This window comes from Rissa tridactyla, chromosome 8 (assembly GCF_028500815.1).
Source record: "Rissa tridactyla isolate bRisTri1 chromosome 8, bRisTri1.patW.cur.20221130, whole genome shotgun sequence".
Classification (NCBI taxonomy): Eukaryota; Metazoa; Chordata; class Aves; order Charadriiformes; family Laridae; genus Rissa; species Rissa tridactyla.
Genome location: NC_071473.1, coordinates 31,377,939 through 31,398,123, shown reverse-complemented (window position 1 = coordinate 31,398,123; position 20,185 = coordinate 31,377,939). Strand labels below are relative to the sequence as shown.

The following is a 20,185-nucleotide window of genomic DNA, read 5'->3' as shown; positions in this document are numbered from 1 at the left end:
TGGCTCTTGGAGTTAGATTCCTCAAGGAACCGTAAAATGCATTTCTGTCACAGCATCTGACTTCCCTTCTTTGTCAACCTTTTAACAGATGTGTTGGGTTCTCTGTAGTTACAGGTCAGCTCTGTTTATTAAAAACAAAATAAAAACAAACCAAAAAGAAAAAAAAAAAGGGGGGGGTGAGGGAGAAGAGGAGTGCACATGTACTGCGACAGGCATTCAAATTCTAAATTGAAAATTTTGGGTCCAAAGCAATTTTTTTCAAGTAAAAAATGCCAACTTCTAAGACACTAATTTCAAACTCTGAGTGTGGTGCGAAGGTTGCTGTTAGGAAGTCAGCATTATGATTCTTTATGGCTTCTATTTTAGTCAAAGGGCAGTTTTCATTGCCATTTTGAGGTTGCCAGTATTTTTCAAGAGAGAACCTAATTGCTGAAAGAGAAACTGTTTTTTAAAGTATTTGCTTTTTGCGCATTTGGTGCATCGTGCTTCTTTTAGTGGTTGGCTGTGGACGCGTATTTTATGAGCTAATTGTTGTGCTGATTTGTATAGGACTGGAGGTGCTGCCACAGGAGTTACCTGGGGTGGAGGGGCAGGAGCCTGCTGAGTTTGAGCAGGGCAAGGTGCTACCCACCGGCTGTGTCCTCCACACACTGGAGAAGTGCGGGGGCCCAGAACCAAATTCCATTCAAGGTAGTGGAAAAATATCTAAATATCTCCCCTTAGTTCAATGGGCTTTGCGTCACGCTGTGGGTTTTGAGCCACAGGAAGGCTGTGCGGAAGCAAAGGTCTTCTGGAAAATTTGGAATTCGGTGAAGTTATCTGAGACTTGAGCCCAGAGCTTTGAACAGTGGCCTTTCTTACCAAAACTGCGTTCTAGGGACTCAGGTAATTTTGCTCTCAAATACAGTGATGTGTTTAATCTGTGTAATTTAGATTTTATGTTTTCTGAGAGCTGGACAAGGTAGACTAATGATCATAATTTTATTTGAAAGAAAGTCCCATTTTTTCCAGCTGTATGTTTTGTCAGAATTACATTTGATTCAATGATACATTGCACTCAGCACTGATATGTGACAAACAACTGTGAGCACTCTTGCTTGTACCTAAACAATCTAAAGATATAAAAAGAGTTTCTGTATTGGGCTAACCTAGTTGTAAGGTATTTATATCAGTATAGTTAAAAGCAGAACTTGATCCATTAATATTTTATGTTTCTCCCCTCCCTTCTTTTTTTTTATATCTTTAGTAGCATGCCATATGTAATGTTTGCTACACATTTATACTGGATAATATTCATATCTCCTTTAAAGTAGTGTAAAATAAAACACGATTTGCCCTGAAGAGGTGTGAATATATTCAAATCGGGTTCTGCAGCAGAAAGCTCTCCTACAGCTTGTACTTTTTTACATACATATTGTTGGAAAACACCTGGGCCTGTCATTAGTTTTCTCGCAAAAATTTCAGCTGTGAGATTTTTGTGAACGAAAGGGAAAAAATCAATTCTCCGTGGATTCTTAGTGCCGGTATATGAGGATTAGACTAATGCAGATTCGCAGTCAAAAATCAATATAGATTTCAGAAATCCCTTCTGCTAACGATGGAACTGATCATGCAGTTCACAGCCTTAATTATGTATCTTCTTTATAAGACAATAGTAATATCTCTTCACATGGGCATACAAGTTGAATTTAACCTTCACCCTATACTAATTTTTTTCTTGCTGGGAAAATATAAGTAAAGTACTAAACATTATTTGCCTGGCCAAGAAGTAATAAAAATGATAGGCCATTTTATAATTTGTTCAAAATAATCATACTGTAAGGAATAATTTAACTTCTCCCATCTCCTGTGTTCCAAAATAACAAATATAAAAAGTATTTCTAAAGTAGCACTGTCTGCAGAAGTTGCAGCATTAGAAGAGGTTTACATTGATTAGAATAGTTACCACTCAGGTTTTATGCTTCTATGTAGTAATATTGCAGAGACCTTGTAATGTGAGAGTAATAAACATTTCTCAAGAGGAACGAAGGCCCCATTTCTTTTAAAGGGCCATATGTTTCATGTGAGATTACCCACCTTGTTCTGATAGTTACTGAGGAGCTGAAATGCAGTGAAACCGCTAGTGGGGTTTTGTGCCTCCAGATTGCAGAACAGGATGGAGTTGTCTGAAGGCACATAGGATCCAGGAGTGATGCACACCCCCAGTAAAATTTATGTTCACCATAGGCACATTGGTGGTTGTGACAGACGGGGCAGTCCTTGTGAGCTCTTGCCTGCCACTGTCTGACATGCTTCATTTTGAGACCCCCCAGCCCTGTTGGTATTTGGCAGATTTCTTTCCCCAGAAATGGTTTTCCTTCCTTCTTCCAGTTTCTGAGTGAGTAATCTGTCCTGAGTTCCACTGCATATTCTCTTGAATATCAAATATAATAGGTTAAGTCCAATTTCCACCTTCCCACCCCTTCCATCTCTCTCTCTTCCATCTCACATCCACCCACCATGGTAACAATTCCTTCAGCTGTTTCTGCAATGGTATGTGCTTCTGCACTCAGGAGAAACTCTTCCCATGGTCTCGAACAAGGAGGATATATTTGAAACCAGTGTCTTTTGTGATGCTCACAGAACAAGCTGAGAGTTTTTGTTACCAGCTTCTCTGCTTTGATGCACCTGGAAAAGATAGAAATAATTTTATTTGGTACTCTCCGAGGACAAGTAAGGTTCCCAGCAAGTGTACATCAAAGAAACAAAATTTGCCACCTATTAATGACATTTTTGTGTATTTTTTTTCTTTAAATGAAAAAATTATGTGAAAAGAAACACTTGGGTTAGTTTGACGTGTTGCTGAGATGGAGATGCATCCATTCTTTGTTGCTTCTAGGATAATGCAGCATATGGTGGTTATTGCTGGATTAAAGGAAAAGGACTAATTTTAATTCCAGCCATGATCATGTGATTTTTTTTTTTTTTTTTTTTGGTGACTTGCAAAGGCTGATGAGGAATGGATTTAGAATATGAGATTTGAATTTTATGACCTTGATATTCTCATAAAAGGGATTTAAATTGTCAGTTCTTTAAAGATTGTGTGAATGGCTGGAGCTGTAATGTTAATGGCACAGCTGGTGTTGGTTAGGATCATCTTCTCGAGTACACTCCACCATGTGACTGCAGAGCAGAGAGAAATATAATTTGTTAGGTGTTTAGAGTAGTTGAATTTAACCAATTAGGCCTGAAATTGTCATTTTGAGATGTAATGTGTTTATAACATGGAATGTGCAAAAGATGTTATAGCTATGATGAAGAACTAAAATGAGGAGGGAAACCCTAGAAATAATGATAATTAAGCTCAGATGGAAGAAAACTGTCTAGATGGAAGAAATTTAGAGCTCTACAGCCGTTTCAATATTATAGTTTGAGTTTGCCTTGTATCCTGCCATGGAGTGGCTGAAGTTTTAGTGTTCAGAGGGAGAGAGATTTTGTGTTTTGGAGAATTTTGTTCTTTCCAGTGTTATGCTGAATTGATATAGGAGGGGATTTACAGGGACAATAAAATTCATGGATGGGAACTTCCATGCACTTTCAAGTACACTTGGCATTGTCCAAAAGAATAAATAAAATCTCTTGACCTCATGAATGTTTCCAGATAATTTTCCCATTTCCTTCCTACACCTTTCAAACATAAACATGCCACTTCTGTAGTTGGTTTTGATTCTTTTCTTGCTAATTTTTGCATGGTGAATAGTCAGAGTCTTTCTCTCTTCACCACAATCAGATTTTCCCTGAATAAGGTCACTGATTCTTCAAGACAAAATTTGCCTGGTCTGTTGCTTCTTTTTGTACAAGGAGTATTCTCCCTCCTTTTAAACTTTCATTCTTGGGCTTCAGAGTTCAGTCAATGCTTTTCCATTGTTCTTCACACATTTTCCTTCATTTTCACTGTTACTAGATTCCTGTTCACTCTTTTCTGCAGTAATTCTTCCAAATTCTCATACCTTCTTTCTGTATTTTCTTTGTGACTGGCTTCTGCATTTAAATCATCGAACAGTATTTTCATGTTGGTGACATCGAAATTCCCACTGAAATCTTTTCACATCTCTCTGGCTTTTTCCTTTCTTCTTCTGAATATCTGGTTACCTTCAGCTCAGCCCCAATCACTGGCTGTTAACATCACCATTCTCAATCCTGATTGCTAAAGTATTGAGCTTTACTCTTGAGCCTTTCCTCGTTCATCTTGGTAGACAAATGATGTTGGTTCTTCCTGTGTATACTGTTTGTTTAAATTCCTGCAATAAAATGCCTGTCTTGTAACTAGTTTTCTTAACTGGTATAATTTCTTCCAATTTTGACTCCTTTCTTTTCTCTGCAGTCCTACCCAAGCCTACACAAAATCTTGCTTTCTTATCTGCACCTCAAGATACACCAAAACCTGTCTGATTCTTTCCAACTTCCTTATCTATTGTCCTGGACATGTCTATTGGACGTGACTGTTGTCCTTTGCCTTGTCTGCTGTTGTCCAAAAGTTTTTTCTTCATTTTCCGGCTATGTTTATTTCCTGTTGTTTTATTTCCTCTGTCCCCTCAGGGGCATCTTCTTTTCTGCTGTTGCACGCCCCATGGCAGTTAGACCAAAAGGACTATATGGCATTTAAATAAAAAAGAAAAAGGAAAAAAAGGTTTTATTAGTTCAACAGAGGAGAATCTGGTTTATTGTTCTAAGTAGTGGCTTATCAGTGCAATTCAAGAACTTGAACATAAAATTTTACCCCTTTGTAACTTGTTATTGGAAAGTGAAGGTGACACTCAAGGGTTCTTATGAATAATAATTCACACTTAGGAATAATTTAAACTCCAACTTTTTTTTTTTTTAAAGATTATTGTGAATTGATACTAAGGAATCAATTAATAGAACAGAGAATGTTTAATAAGCTTACTGGAGGTCTGCAGTGCTGGGACACCTTCCCAATGATTTAAAATGCATTTCATGTTGTTTTTCCAAGGTTTGGGGGGATTTATACATGAAACTAAGAGCCTTTTCAATGTTTATTCCTCATGCTTGGCATCTCCTTACTGCTGTTATAATGCCATCTATTTAGACTGAATACAAATTAAAAAATACAAACAAAACCAAAGCAAAAGTCGTGTTTTGGTTCTAAATGCCTCAGTGGTATACTAGCAGTATCTGCTTGCTTGTTTAGAATTCAAAGTAGGATGAGCTTTGTTGTTGTTATTTATGGTAGAACATTTTCCTCTCCAGTAGTTGTTAGTATTATCCTGTAGTAAGTGGAGTCCCCGCTAGTTTACGTGGACTGCTAAAGGGTGTGAAAAATATGTTGACTCTTGTTCACAGGAGAGTTTCACCACGTGTTAATTATTTTTGAATCATGATTAGGCTAGATGCCCTCCAGCCCCCCTTTTTGCAATGTGGGCACACTCCTATGAAGGGTAGAAATGTCGTGTATCAGCTTTCACTCAAGAAATGCCAAAGCACTTCTTCGAATTGCTTCATTTGAAGAGTTGGGGCTTTAAGAAGAAATACAAAGTTATTATGAGTTGAAATTGAAATTCTCAAATTGGACAACACGTGATAGCTTCCTTCTTAGACCATATATGTTTTTATACATTCAGGAAGTAACAAATATAGCAAATCCTAGTGCAATTTTTGAAAAGCTGTGTTACCTTCTAGCATTTGTATTGCCTGCCTACCTGGTGCTTCATTTACTTTTTAAATCTGCCTATTCGTTTTGCATTTGTCTTAAATTTTATGGGCTAGTGAAGGTGCGAATACTAGAATATTGTGTATTAAAAGTAACTCCGACCAAAAATGGTTTCATAGGATGTTTGTGGAAAATTAAGCTGGTTATTTTCACTTTTGTATATTATAATTTTCATGTATTCATATAACACAGTTTTCTATACAGAATGTTTTCTCGATAAGGAGTGTAAAAATCTGCTAAAAATACATTTGCATGTGCAAAAATACACACGTATAGTCATAACTGCCCAGATAGTCCCTGTGCTAAATGTCTTCTCATCATGCCATTTGAGGCAGGCATTTAGTGATAATATCTTACAGTTATAATCTCTTACAATGAGAAAAAAGTTACTCAGTTTTAGGAGGATAAAATACATGAATTTGAGTGAAATTCCCGTGAGAAAGCAGTCTGTATCCTTTCTGACAGGCTTCAGTGCCCCTAAGGAAAAAGAGCAGCATTTCTCCTCCATAATTTCTAATTTCTTTATTTTTCTTGGTTAAATGCACTAAATAATTTCTCATTTCTCCTCACGCTATAAAGGATATAAAGGATAACCTAATATATGCTCACATAGAATATCTTAAGTAATACTGTTTTTGCCCCTGTCTCCCCCCCCTTTCCTTCTTAGTAAGATCCCATTTGCTTGGGCTTTAAAACTCCTGTTCTGCCTATTTAAATCATTTTAAGATGTTGTTTGCTGGCTTTGGCAGATAAACCAATTAAGGTTATCGCTTTTATGCCTCAGAAAAGTGAAAAAGGTGCTTACGGTTGTATAAAAACGCCCCAAACATTTGTTATCTGGAAAACTTTACTGGTCTGTCTTGTGAGATTTCAGGCTGTTCTTGTTTCTCAGTGGGGCAAAGCATCCTGTGTAGTTGTAGGCACTGCTGTTTCTGCTGGAGAATTGGGATCAGAACGGGTGTGGAAACTTTTAAAAAAAACAGGCAAGAGCTGATCTGTCAGGATTAAGAGCTGATTTCTTAACATTGAATGAGCACTTGTAGGCAGCACGTGTTTGAGTTTTGAGGGACACCAAAAGTGAAGACTTTTTATTATTTATATTCCATTAGAAGCTCATTCAAGATCAAAATCTGATTCTGCTATCTGCTGTTCCCCTTTGCAGGGACACTCCTTTGCCTACCATGAGTCTTGAAGTCTGTCTATGTTCTAGCTGTTATCTGTAACTTTATAGAATATTTGCTAAAGTTCCTGATTTCCTAAGGATAATGTGGTGATTTCTCTGGTTAAAACCAATTCTGACCTGGAAAAGTAAATCATAGAATCATTTAGGTTGGAAAAGACCTTTAAGATCATTGAGTCCAACCATAAACCTAACACCGCCAAGTCCAACACTTAAACCATGTCACAGAATCATAGAATGGTAGGGTTGGAAGGGACCTCTGGAGATCATCTAGTCCAACCCCCCTGCCAGAGCAGGGCCACCTAGAGCAGGTTGCACAGGAACGCATCCAGGCGGGTTTGGAATGTCTCCAGAGGCATTGTGGTCCCTGAGCACCACATCTACACATCCTTGAAACACCTCCTGGGTTGGTGACTCAACCACTTCCCTGGGCAGCCTATTCGAATTCTTGACAACGCTTTTGATGAAGAAATTTTCCTAATATCCGATTGAAACCTCCCCTGGCACAACTTAAGGCCATTTCCTCTTGTCCTATCGCCTGTTACTTGGGAGAAGAGACTGACCCCCACCTCTCTACAACCTCCTTTCAGGTAGTTGTAGAGAGTGATAAGGTCTCGCCTCAGCCTCCTTTTCTCCAGGCTAAACAGTCCCAGTTCCTTCGGCTGCTTCTCATAAGACTTGTTCTCTAGACCCTTCACCTGCTTCATTGCCCTTCTCTGGACACGCTCCAGCACCTCAATGCCTTTCTTGTAGTGAGGGCCTCAAAACTGAACACAGTATTCGAGGTGGGGCATCACCAGTGCTTAGTACAGGGGGACAATGGCTTCCATAGTCCTGCTGGCCACACTATTTCTAGTACAAGCCAGGATGCTACTGGCCTTCTTGGCCACCTGGGCAATGTCCAGTAGCTCTCATCCTACACCATCTGCAGTCACTGCTTTGACTTCGGTCCCTTATGTCCTTTAGTAATAGCTCACTTGCTCCTACTTCTTGTTGAGTACAGGGAGAGAAAGGAAGTGGAAATGTCAGCACCTTCCCCGTTCAAGCGCCTTGCTTATGATGAAGTTTGGAAAGGGGGAGTTTGCTCTGTAAAAATTGTAAAGGGGAAACATCTGTTCTTCCCATGGCCTTCTTGACAGAAAGAAAGTATGGAGGTGGGGTGGGGAAGGCAAGGATACAGCAAATGGGTACATGAGAAGCTCTGCTCACAAGAGCTTGGTGAAGAGAGGGGTATGATGGCACCCATCTGCCTGAAGAGGGGTCAAGTGCTACTATAGCAGGACTTCCACTTCTTCCCAGTTTTGCCTGTATTGCTAATGCTGATGGTGTTGAGGAAAAGCTGAGTGTATTGGGATGAAGCATCACCCCTTGCTTTTGACAGTGACACCAAGCACGATGGTTTTGGCTCTAGCTTGATGCAAGGAGTATCTGGCCAGAGGAGCTGGTGGAGATCAGAGCCAAGCCCTACGCTATTTGGTCAGTGTGTGTGTGTGTGGGGAGATCAGTTCATTTTGCTGAGTGTGGAGTATAAGATGAACTAATCCGGCCATCTTCACAGTCCCCTTATGGATCCTTTATAATTAAATTAATTTACTGATGAAGTCCTGTAAAATAATGCATGCAAAATTTGGATGTATAGATTTGTATTGTGGGACGACAGGCAACATACAGGTAAAGCGAGTCATAACTGTCTCAGGCTGCCTCTCGCTTGCCATCGAAGGTGCCCATTTTATGTAGCAGCCACGTGCGTGTCAATTAAAAGGAAGCACTAAAACATTAAGTGATAGTTTGTTAAAACAGTATTGAAGGAGTTATTAAATTTGCTTAAAGTCCATTTTGTTAACTGTTCTGTATCCTTTGGGCTTACCTGATGCCACCTAGATTATGCAGTATTTCTATTGTACACGTGAATAATTTCAGATACTACTTTGTCTGTTTCTAAGCCCAGATTCAAAGCGTACATGGCACATAGTGCCTTCTGAAAACCTGCGCTCTTTGCAGTAGATGCTTCTCTCTTATATTTACTCAAATAGAAGCGGATATAGTGTTTGCTTCTCAAATTTTTGGTCTGACTCCTGTGACTCTGACTTCAGTAAGTAATGCCAGTAGCATGGGTAGATGGATCTGACAGGGTTGAGAACTAACAGCATGTCAGACGCTTTTCTCCAATGAAGGCTATAGATCAGAGCTAGGAATCTGCTGGAGCCGGAGTGGGTGACAGGGGAATAACATCCCTTTCTCTTCCATCGACAGGGGTAATAACTCCTGGCTCTCTAGGGACAGATTGTAAAAGCCAATAGCCAGAAGCTGTGAAGCAGGGAGGGCAGAAGAATTGAAAATTAAAGAGGGAGTGAAAATTTTGTGTAAGGCTTTAGTGAGATGTTGGAATAAACCATCAAGTGTCATTCTTTTAATTGCCTTATTGTTGATGGAAAAGGTTCTTGCAGTATTAGTTTTTATTACTTTATAAAGTTAAAATATTAGTGAAATATTGGTTAAAATCATTAAGATATACCATGCATGCTTTTATGTGTAGCTAGGTATCATATATTCTGTGCTAACTGCTATTATTGAAAGAGTGTAGAAAACGGTTTTACAAGCATTGCTTTAAAATTAAAAATCATTGCATGGCAAAAAAAAATTGTTAGTATCATTACTGTATATAGACGTATTTTGAGCGTGGTGATGCTGTACACTGTATACAAATCAGATAATGAATTCAAGTGGCTGTGTGATTTATAGTTACGTCTCTTTATATGTAAAATTTCGCATTGTTGAATCTTTCATGGTTCACCAGCAACTTTGGCTGCATTTGTGTCCAGGAGGAGGGTTCCAGTACCACTAGGTTTTACTAATGTTGTGGTACCTGCATTATACTGCAAGTGTCTCCTTCATTTCATTGTGGAACAGTAGCTTTTAACAGTTTAATGATGAACACTTAAAGAAGCAAAACCATAATAAAAAGGCATAGCTCCTGGACTTTTAAGAAACAGAAGTGCTTAAAAGTAGTATTTTTTATATGAGTTGTTCTTGCTTAGTTTTTAAACTGTGGCTGGTGTTTAGTTAAATCTTTTACAGACTCAGTTCACTGAAGGTGACAGAAGTACTCACTTGAGCTCAATGAAAAGTAGACATGACAGTAAATTTTTCAGTCAGAGACAGGAGATCTTGTTATAGGAGTCAGTATGGGGGTCAGGGCAGAGCCTGTTGATGATTGAGGAAAAGAGAAGTAAATTCATTCTGCTTCAGGCACTTTGTCAAGTGCCAGTAGCTTACCATTGAGAACTAGTCACCCGTTCTAGTCTTACGGCCCTAGAGGTCACTCATTTGATATAAATCATAGCACTGCATAGGCTCAGCAACCTATTGCCATTTGAGATGAAATAAAAAAAGAGGAATGCTTCATTCTGAATTGAAATGACTGTGAATATCCCACCACATGTTGCTGTTTAATGCAATATGTGGTTAGATATTGATCTCCAAAATCAAGTCATTAAAACGTGCAGTTTTTGTTTATTGGAATGAAGCAATTAAATGGTTCAGTTATGCCAGACCTTACCTTTTCTGATGAAAACTATTGATTTCTTGCCACAGCTTTATAAGCGACAATGTTTTTGATTACTCTTGACAAACCTCCTTGGAGTGTTAATTAAAATTGTACCAGATGAGCAGGTGTGGGAGATCATTAGATCGCCCGGATCACACAGTACACTTCATATTCTGCAGCCTTGCATAATGAATAGGGCACAAGAGGGGAAAAACAATATCTTCATCAGCAGAATTAGCATCTTCTCTCTCTTTTCTGTTTTAACTAGGTGACATTACATTTTACAGTACATCCATTTATCAGCTATTGAGTAACTTCTACTGCATCCGATTAAATTCAATTTCTTTTGAAATATTACATTGCTACACGAACACAAAAAATTAAGTATTCGGCTGGTTTGCGCGTGAATGCTCATAAACTCGTGATACCCACTGCATTCTTTCAAAAACAAAGAAGAAACTTTCCGCATTTTCATAGATAAGACATTTTAATAACGTCTGCATTTTTCTTTTGCTTAACTACATGATGGTATAAAATAGCATGAGAACTATTGATTTTATTGGTTTTGAAAGAGCAAATTATTTCATGATTTATTAATTCACAATAGATTTTTTTGTCTGATGCAATATTAATCAGTTGATAATTTTTTCACACCTTAATATTATGCTAAGACAGTGACTTTGTTATGCTTTTACAGAACAAGGATGGAGTATGCAACTGATTATGAAGCCTGCTGTGATAGACATCTCTGTTGACTAGACAGGGTAAGGAAAAAAAAAAGGGAGTTACAACAACTAAGAAAATTAAGTATGTAACGTGATAAGCGTGGGACATATGTTTGGAACAGCAGAGAGAAATGTGCAAACCATTTGATCACCAACTGCTCGGCCCGTAAATAAATAGCTTCAATTTCTGTTAACATCACAGGGGAGTCCTAGTCAACAGTTAACTGAAAGTTTGTGTGGTACGTTTGTAGCTCACCCCAAGTCTTACTGAACTGGCAGTTTGGGACTTAATGGTTTTAAATTAAAAAAAGGGGGGGGTGTATTTAAAAAAAAACAACAACAAAACAACAACAAACTTCAAGTAATAATTGGGAAAAGGTGGTGCCCGAGCATCAGCAGCACTTGGGAGATGTGTTCTCTTGAATGAAGCCACAGCTAAATGTCATGTGCCCTTTGACTAAGTGTCCTTTTCTGTATCTGTTTATCTTTCTGGAAATTAGATAAAACATACTGTGTAGTACTTGGAGTTCAGCAGTATTGCAGCATTTATTTAATGTTTGCAAAACTTATTTGAAATCCTGGCATAAACGAAAGTTCAAATGGCAAATCTAATATACGCTTCTTAATGCTTAGTTGACTGTGCGTCATGCTTTCCAAAATAGACATAATGTTGAACAGAGGCAATCCTGTGTTAACTGTTACGACTGCAGAATTATAAAAGCTAACACATTACAAAGATGGAAGAGAAGATCTAGAAGTTGCCTATACGTTGGAAATGTAGATATATTGTAGTCTTCCAGCAGAAATCTAGTTAAATAACTTGAGTTGTCCCATTGATTTAGACAAGCAATATAAATGAGCTGGATATTAACTCCAGCTGGAGCAGTGACTCCTTTACAGTAATAGTGGTCTATGTTTGAATGTTGCAATTTAATTGTGTTTTTTGAGCTTGAATGTAGAATGTGTTGATCACCTTTACTATTGACTTGGTTCTGTAAGAGGTGGAATTTTTGAATCTATGTAAAGCATTCTTTAAATTAATGAATTTACTACTGCTGCCTTCGCCAGGAGACATTCCTTCTTTTCATTATGCTTTAAAAGGATGACAGTCATTCAAATGCATATAATTTGCAGGACAATTTTCCATAGACTTAAAAAGTAGTTCGGAGGCTCTCTCTGTAATCTTTTTAGAAGAAGGTATTTCTGTTCCTTGACTATAATTTCTTTTGGGTTAGATGGAAAAAAAGGAAAGAGGAGGTTATTTCCAAACAGTGACTGAAATTGCCACGTACGTAATGTTTGCTTGGTAGCTTCAACGTGGATAAAGCAAGATTGATTCTTGCAGGATGGTTTAACGTGGATACCCCTGTAACAGCCAGTGTCACCTGGTACCCTTTGGAATAGCATTCGTGAGAGGCCGTTAAAGTGGAATGGAAACCAATACGTGCTCTCAGCCCCTGTCAGAGCTGAGGTATAATGTGAGAAACCTTGGAGCGTTGCTGCTTATGTGCTACCTTTTTGGTGGATAAATAGGTTACTGCAACAGCTTGTAAGAATCAAGCTTGTAAGAATCAAACTTGTAAGAGCTAAACTTTGCAGAAAAAAGCGAGTAACAAAAAAGATTAAATAATATAACGGGTATAACTGAAAGAGAAAGAAGATCATATGCTCTAAGCATCTAGGGTGTATTTTTCCAAGTTATTCAGTACTCTTGTTCCTGTTAATTTTTAGATTTTAAAAAAAGATGAATGATTGATATTAAGATTTTCACTGGCATTCCAGATGTATCAAATATTTCTGGAGGTAGAAAAAATGTTTTCTACTACATGATCAACATCCTAAGGCAAGGCTGAGCTAAATTATTTCAGTTCTGTACCCTAAAATTGACAATGATCTTTTTGTACGTGAATGCATCCAAATAAGCTTTCAGACTTCCGCCTTTTCTGCTTTCCAAAAGCATTAATTGTATAAAGCTGAACTGAAATGGTGGTTATGAGAAGATGCAGAATAGTAGCAGCAATAATAATAATTCTCCTTTGCATAGTCCCTTTAATTTCAGGAGTCAAAGCATTTCACAATCGGTGATTAAACATGAAATGGCCAACATGCTTGAAAGATAGCTTTGATCACCTGCAGAGGATGCATCACCAACTATCCAAAATGTAGGTGCAGGATGTAATGTAGTATATTATTGGATAGGCGTGGAAAAAATTTCTGTGCTTCTAACTGTTGGTTTCCTATTTTTTCTTTTTTATTTTTTTCCCCCCAGAACAATTACATCACTGTGTTTATTAGTAACTTTTTTCTTTTGTTGCATTCAAGAGGCTGTTAGCCACGTTGCATGTAAAATGAGTGAAACCTGGAATCTCTCAGGATTAGTGGTTCTCTTTATTCTTTGCTCCGTATTGAAAATCATTCCTGTCAGCTGATGCTCTCCAAGCTGCCTGGAAGAACTTTGGCACAGTTTTCCTAACCTTTCAAACAGTAAAAGCAAAACTCTGCTTTGATTTAAAAAAGAAAAGCTGGATGACTTTGGCCAAGAGCCATTAAGGATGCAGGCGACCGCGCTGCGGTCTGACAGCGTATTCCACAAAACACTGAAAAGTTCTCCTCGGGGTCCCTGGAGTGGGCTGAGGCACTTTGCTTGTACTTAACATATATCAACTGTCACCCGACGGCGGTCGGTGTTGAACTGAACACAATGGAACATCCAGATGGTCTAAACAAAGCGAACAAATGTTCGCTGCTATTAAAAGCTGTTTACATCAACTTCCAGTATTTCATGTGCTGAAGTTTATATTGTGTCACTACTGGGGTGCTTAGCTCCATCCTCAGTTCATATCAGGGATTTCTAAACTATTGTTGCTTATGTGTTAAAATAACATTCTGAATATGCCTTAAATACATGCCACTGAACGTGGTTGGTTTTTTTTAATAGGAAATTGGTCATTGTATGCTAATCACATGCTTTCAAATATTGTAATTGATTGTCCCATCTAATTTCCCCTTGCTTTTCCCCCACTGTAGCCTCCTTACAGCACCTCCCCCCGCAACATGTGTTGATCATGTACCGTGCCGCGCCATGCCGGCTCCTCTCAGGCACATCACCCATCGCTGCCGGAGTGCACCGCCCCGCTGCCCCAGCACAGCGTGCCACCGGCTCGCTGGTCCTCTTATAGGCATGTTTGTGCGTGGCGTAGTTTGCTTTCTTCCCTGGAAGACTCTGAGATACCTACTGCTGTCTTATTAGCGATGAAGATGTGTAAGTGACAAATGGACGTTTTACACCTCCTTCTTCTGACCCTTGTTCCTGGTATCCACTTTGCTGAAAGTCCAAATCCCTGCCTTCTACTCACTAAAATAAATTAATTGGTGGGACATGAGCTTAGCTCAGTCTATTGTTTTTCATGAAGCTGCAATGAAATTCTTAGGAAGACTGTGAATGAGGAAATCTTTCCAAAACAGTGCTGTATTTTGCAAGCATGGTTTCTGATTAATTGTATGCTATTCTTGAAAGAATGACCAAAAGTGCATGAAGCACTAAATAAATTCTTAATTGCACTGATTTAAAGAATTGAGAGGTATAATACTCTTGCAAATATATGAGTGAGAGATCACCTGCAAGCTGTTATCCATCTGCGGAGTATTTGTTTACAAAATAAAAATCAACTTTTTTTCAATTTGTTTTAAAATGAAACCTAACCAGGCCTCCCTCCTCCCCACGAACATCAGACTGTTAAGGTCTTAGAGATCAAATTGGACTGTTAGCCTTTTCAAGGAAGGACTTTTTTCTTCGGTTTGTGCCCTGTAGACCTAGCTGTTACTGGTCACCATGGTATGAATAATAAAATGAAAAAAAAAAAAAAAGGCATTTGAAAAACATTTTTAAACCGCGAGAATCTAATATTGGTGTTCCCTATTTCTTTATAATACCGGTTGTGTTTATTCCAGCATATGTCGTTCAGCTGCTTGTCAGTGATAGCACTAACTTCCACAAAATGGACAAAAATGTGCATATTTCTTCTAAGAGAGAAATCCTGTCACACTTTAAAGGTTTTGAATAAATAGAACTCTGCTGCATCGAACCAGGGCTACTGTGAACGTGTTCTGAAGGTCCGTACAGAGTAGGCTAGTGATACTCTTTCGAAGATATTTATACCATACAGAAGATTTTTGAACTATTATAGTTCTCAAAATTAGTGCATTTACAAAGCGGTTAGGGAAATTATCATTCTGAATTCAGGAGGTTTCTTTAATAAGCTATTAATATTAAAAAAGGATGGTAATTTTATAATACATGTGTAGAGCAGTTTATACCCTCACTTTTTTTTTTCTTATTTATAAATAGTAGTTGTTACTCTCTAAGCCTGTTAATTACAATGTTGAATGCAAGAGTTTGCATACTACTTGGCTTTTATTTCAGTATTGAGAAACATGAGGTGATTTGTTGCTTTGTAAGTGTGATTTTAACTGCCAATTTGTAAATGTATGAATGACCAATTGAAGCAGTCTCAATATTGTTGGTGTTTTTAAAAACTTACAAAACAGAGGTACCTGTAATGAAATGTAGTGTTTTACAGAACCATTTTCCTTTCTGACAACAATATATGACCATAATGTAAGACAAAAATATTGAATTTTAATATCTGGTTTCACTATTAGTTGTGTAGGTGATATGGCAAATAGCACATTTTTCCTGGTGTGTTCCATAATTGTTACGTTGAATACAAGACCAATTCCTGTTTTCAGAAGTTTTGAACATGAGGTACCCAGATCCAAATTTGATATGCATAACTTTTTCAAGTCAGTTCCACTTCATTCTGAGCTTTAATAAAATACTTAACTTTAGGCTATTGATTTGAAAATCTTGTTTGTGGGCTTTTTTTTTTTTTTTTTTTTCCGAAAATGTTGCAGAGAACCAGAACAAACTCCCAGGTCTTTCATGCTCTTCTCGCTATTATTCTTTTGTTGCATGGCTAAATCTCCTTTCCTTAGTGCTGTGAGTCTGTCGTACAAAGACCAAATCCTCGGCTTGGCAAATATCCTTAGGAATGAAGTTGCTGCTGGTAATTTCCTTTGAGTGCTGCAACGCCCACATCGTTTTCAGAGGTGAAATGGCTCCTTACAGGCATCTTTTTCTGTGGAATGTAATGGAAGGGGTCTGGTCTATCTCTGTCATTAAAGGCCCATGATTCACCTTATTGTCCTGAGTTTTTCTGTCGTTTTCCTGTCCCTGTAATGCTTGAACCCAGCAGGTATACAGCGCTGCTTTGCACAGAGATTGTCTCCTGGCATTATGGTGAACTTCGCTTACAGAACACAGGCTCTAGAAACACCAGGGTAAGGTTTTGCACAATAAACTTGTACCATGTGTAATTCTTACGAGGTCAGTGCATCAGAGATGTGTGAAATATACAGAAGTAGGGTTAAATCCTGGTGACGCCGGTGGGCAGAGCATTTGAGGCTTCTTTTTCTAGAAGGTCAAGCTAGTTCCTATGTTATGCTGGAACATGACAATAAAAGAGATTAATATTATTCTACGTTACAATATGATTAATCTCTGATGTTTCCATTCCAGGGGGTTTATTGCCAAAACTATAGGAAGTAGCTGCATGAGGAAATGTCTTACAATAAAAGTGACATCATTATTTTTAAGTATTTCACTAAGCGAGACCTTTCTTGACCACGCAGAATGATAGGGAAGAAAAGATTTTACTTTACTTCAGGGACTTCTGAGAGGTATCAGGACAGCAAACTCTTACAAAACGACGGTTCTCATGTTTGACAGGGGTCAAGCATTGTGCCCGCTGTAGATGAGCCATTTGGAGCCAGATTGTCAATCCAAATGCAAGCTGCTCCGTTTCCTGTTTATGCCTGTGCAGAGTTACACATCCTGACTCGCTCGCCTTCAGCTGCAGGTTTTTCCGCACTCCCTAGGAGATTTCTTCCTTAAAATGGCTTGTTATTTATCATTTAAGCAAGCCATGGGAATTTTGTTAATTCCTGTTTTACTTAGCGCATGCAAAACGGTATCATTATCTAAAGGAAGATAATGTTAAGGTAGTAAGAGTTAGTGATACTACTAATTAAATGACCTTTGCAAAACAAAATCTGATCAGACTATGCCTGAATGTAGAGAACTGATGCCAAGTTTACTGCTTCACAGAGGCCTGGCCTATTGTATACCTGACCTGAGGTTATCAGCAATTAAAACCTGGTCCAGTAATTTTAAAAAAAGCTTTTTGTATATTACACATTTACATTTTTCCATCTGTCATAAGATTAAGTATGTTTGTACCATAAAGGCACATTCTTAGTAGAGCAGTTTGCTTGCTATATTTATGAAGTTCCTCTATGGACAGAAATTGTTAGGATTTTTTTTTTTATTATTTGGCAGTATAGCTCCTAAGTGGTCTTTTTTATTTTTTTCATCCCCCCATCTAATAAAGTGAACTAAAAAACAAATTTACCTGACAGAGTTCACTGTGTTTTGTCCTTTCCTCTTAAATTGGAGCACAATGAGAAGGAATTCTGATTATAGCCACATTAGCCCTGTCAGAGTTTTTCTGCATTAGCTAACTTATGCCTTACTTTAAAAGCTAAAGTTTTACTAAATTTAATGGGCTTTCTTGTAGGTAGCAAAGACCTTCTGTTAATTACCTACATGCCTGGCTTAAAAGCTAAAGGAGGCTAGTTACTGAGGAAGGAGGTTGCTAATTAAACCTTACTTCCAAGCAAATGTGGATGCTATTTGATAAAATGACTGACAGTGAACTACATATCCCTCCTTCCACCTTTTTTGTTGCTTTACTGTAATTAGAAATTAGATCTTGAACACAGGCTACACTGATTTGTATAAAAGCACCAGATTGAAGTTGGAAGGGATTTTATTAATCTATCAGTAGATTTTCCCATAAAATAACTGATATATGGCATGAGCAGAGTAAGTGTATAATAAAATATCAGAGGCTGTTGAACCAGCATAATTGGAAGGAAAAAAAAGAGAGCATTTTGTAGCTTTTCTGCAAATTTGTCAGAAGTCTTATTTTCACTGTACTCAATAGGAAGAAGATTGGGCATGGTCTTCAGCTGGGGTCAGGTGGCCTAGCTTTAAAGTTAATGGTCCTTTTGCACTTTACATTATCAAAGAATATAACTGTGAGATACTGAGAACGGCTTTGACAAAAATATCTAAGCACCCTTAATGAAAATTAAGAAGTTCTTCCTTTGATCACTTATTTCTAGTTTGTGAATAACTTCATTAAACTTGGTAGCACTATCTTTGCTTATTAATATGTTTTATATTGCTATGGTGTCTAAATACTTGCCAAGGATTAATGAGTTTTAATTTAATAATACCACTATGAGGTAGAAAAATCTCATTTTTCCATTTTACAAACTGAAACCGAGCCACTTTAGGTAGTGATTTGTGTCACTTAGTGTAAGACTGTTTGAGACTTAAGCCCTTGTTTTTTCCAGTCCCAAATCTGAGGTGGGCTCAGCCATTCATCCTTCAAACTTAAGTGCCAAAGATTCACACCTGACACCTGTGTTCTGAACTTTGTCCCCATTCAAAACTCACTCCCTCTCCAATAAAAAACCCCACCCCAAAGCAAACAAAAAAACCCAAATAAACCACCCCAAGCTACAAGTCAGCTTTGGAAAAGTCATTACAGAAAATATCATTCATATACACAACTGAATGAATTCCTTTCCTCCCAAGGGATGATTATATTTAATGACAGAGTAGAGCTGAGGTTTGGAAATTTGTTTTTAATAGATGTTAAACTAATCATTAAATGCAATCAGGTTTATTTCCTATGTTATTTGAAGTCAATAGGGTGGTCAGAGTCTCTTTCCAGACATTCCCTGTTGTCTTGATAAATTTTGTTAAATAACAGCTGATGAGAGTATTTATATCTTGAGTAAAGTGAGTATTGTTTGACTATAATTTTCTATTTTTATAATCATTTATTGTTTGCTTCTTACATTATAGATGTACTTGATGTAAATTGCAGAAAATAACATTTTTAACATTTTTTCCCTCATTGTCTTTTCAGTACATGTAAGATCATGAAAACACTCTGCAGTACCCAAGTTAACTTTGGAATGGTTAAGCAGCAATTCCCTTGGTGACCGCGTTCACATTGTGAGATGCATCAACACACCTGTTTTGTCTATCAGGCCAAAAGAATACCCCATTTAGGGCTTTTCCCCACAGTAATCAAGGCTGAAGACAGCAAAACAGCATTCCCTTCAGAGGATGCAGCAACAAAATGAACTCAACATTTGCTAAAGACTAAGCGCCTTCTTGCAATATATTGTTGTGTCACTCCAGCTTCCTATAGCAAAGGCAGCCAAGGCAAAAAGCACAAGACTGCAGATTAATTTAGCAAGAATGTGTTGCTATGCACAAAGCTTCTTAGGTTCAGACGTGTTGCTGGTCAAAGCTGGCCTATTGACCCTCGTCCACTCTAGCTGGGGAAACCTGCGCGTCTTTGCTAAGGTATGCTTGCAGCATGAAATGTCTCAGGCTCTAATTAAATGCAGAATGCAAGTAAACAGCCCTTCCAGATGTTTTAGTTAATTTAACTAATATCAATCTGAGCCTAATGCCTTCCTTTATTTAGGAGGTGAAAGAGTTGGTGTGAAATATTTGTGGCTTTTTAATTTTAAAATTTTAAAACGTGGTATTTGTTTTCCTCTTATGATTTTCACTATTTTTTTTTCTTTTATTTATAGCAAAACCCATTTTGCCTACAAGCAGTGTATCGGCTGCCTTTTCCTGGGAAAAACCTGACTGGCATAAAAGCAAATAGCCTGTGGATTTGGCAAGATGATAAACAGAAAAATTGTCATTAGTTTCAAAAGATTTCTCCTCCATTTGCAGCAGAATATTGCATTATGCCTCTAGTTGAGAAATGTGAATAGTAATCTCATTTTTATGCACCTTGGGATGGCTTGCTGGGGACCACTCAAAATTTTACTTTATAAACCAAACAAACAAAACCAAGGCAAACAAA

At 37.9% G+C, this 20,185-nt stretch overlaps 1 long non-coding RNA gene across 1 annotated transcript in view; it reads left to right on the top strand.

Moving 5' to 3' along the window:
- Positions 1–11,159, top strand: part of LOC128914227 (uncharacterized) — a 58,366-nt gene extending 47,207 nt beyond the window's left edge. The window contains exon 3 of the long non-coding RNA XR_008468220.1: positions 11,135–11,159. This is a non-coding gene — a long non-coding RNA (uncharacterized LOC128914227). The remainder of the gene's footprint in view (positions 1–11,134) is intronic.
- The last annotated feature ends 9,026 nt before the right edge of the window (positions 11,160–20,185 follow it).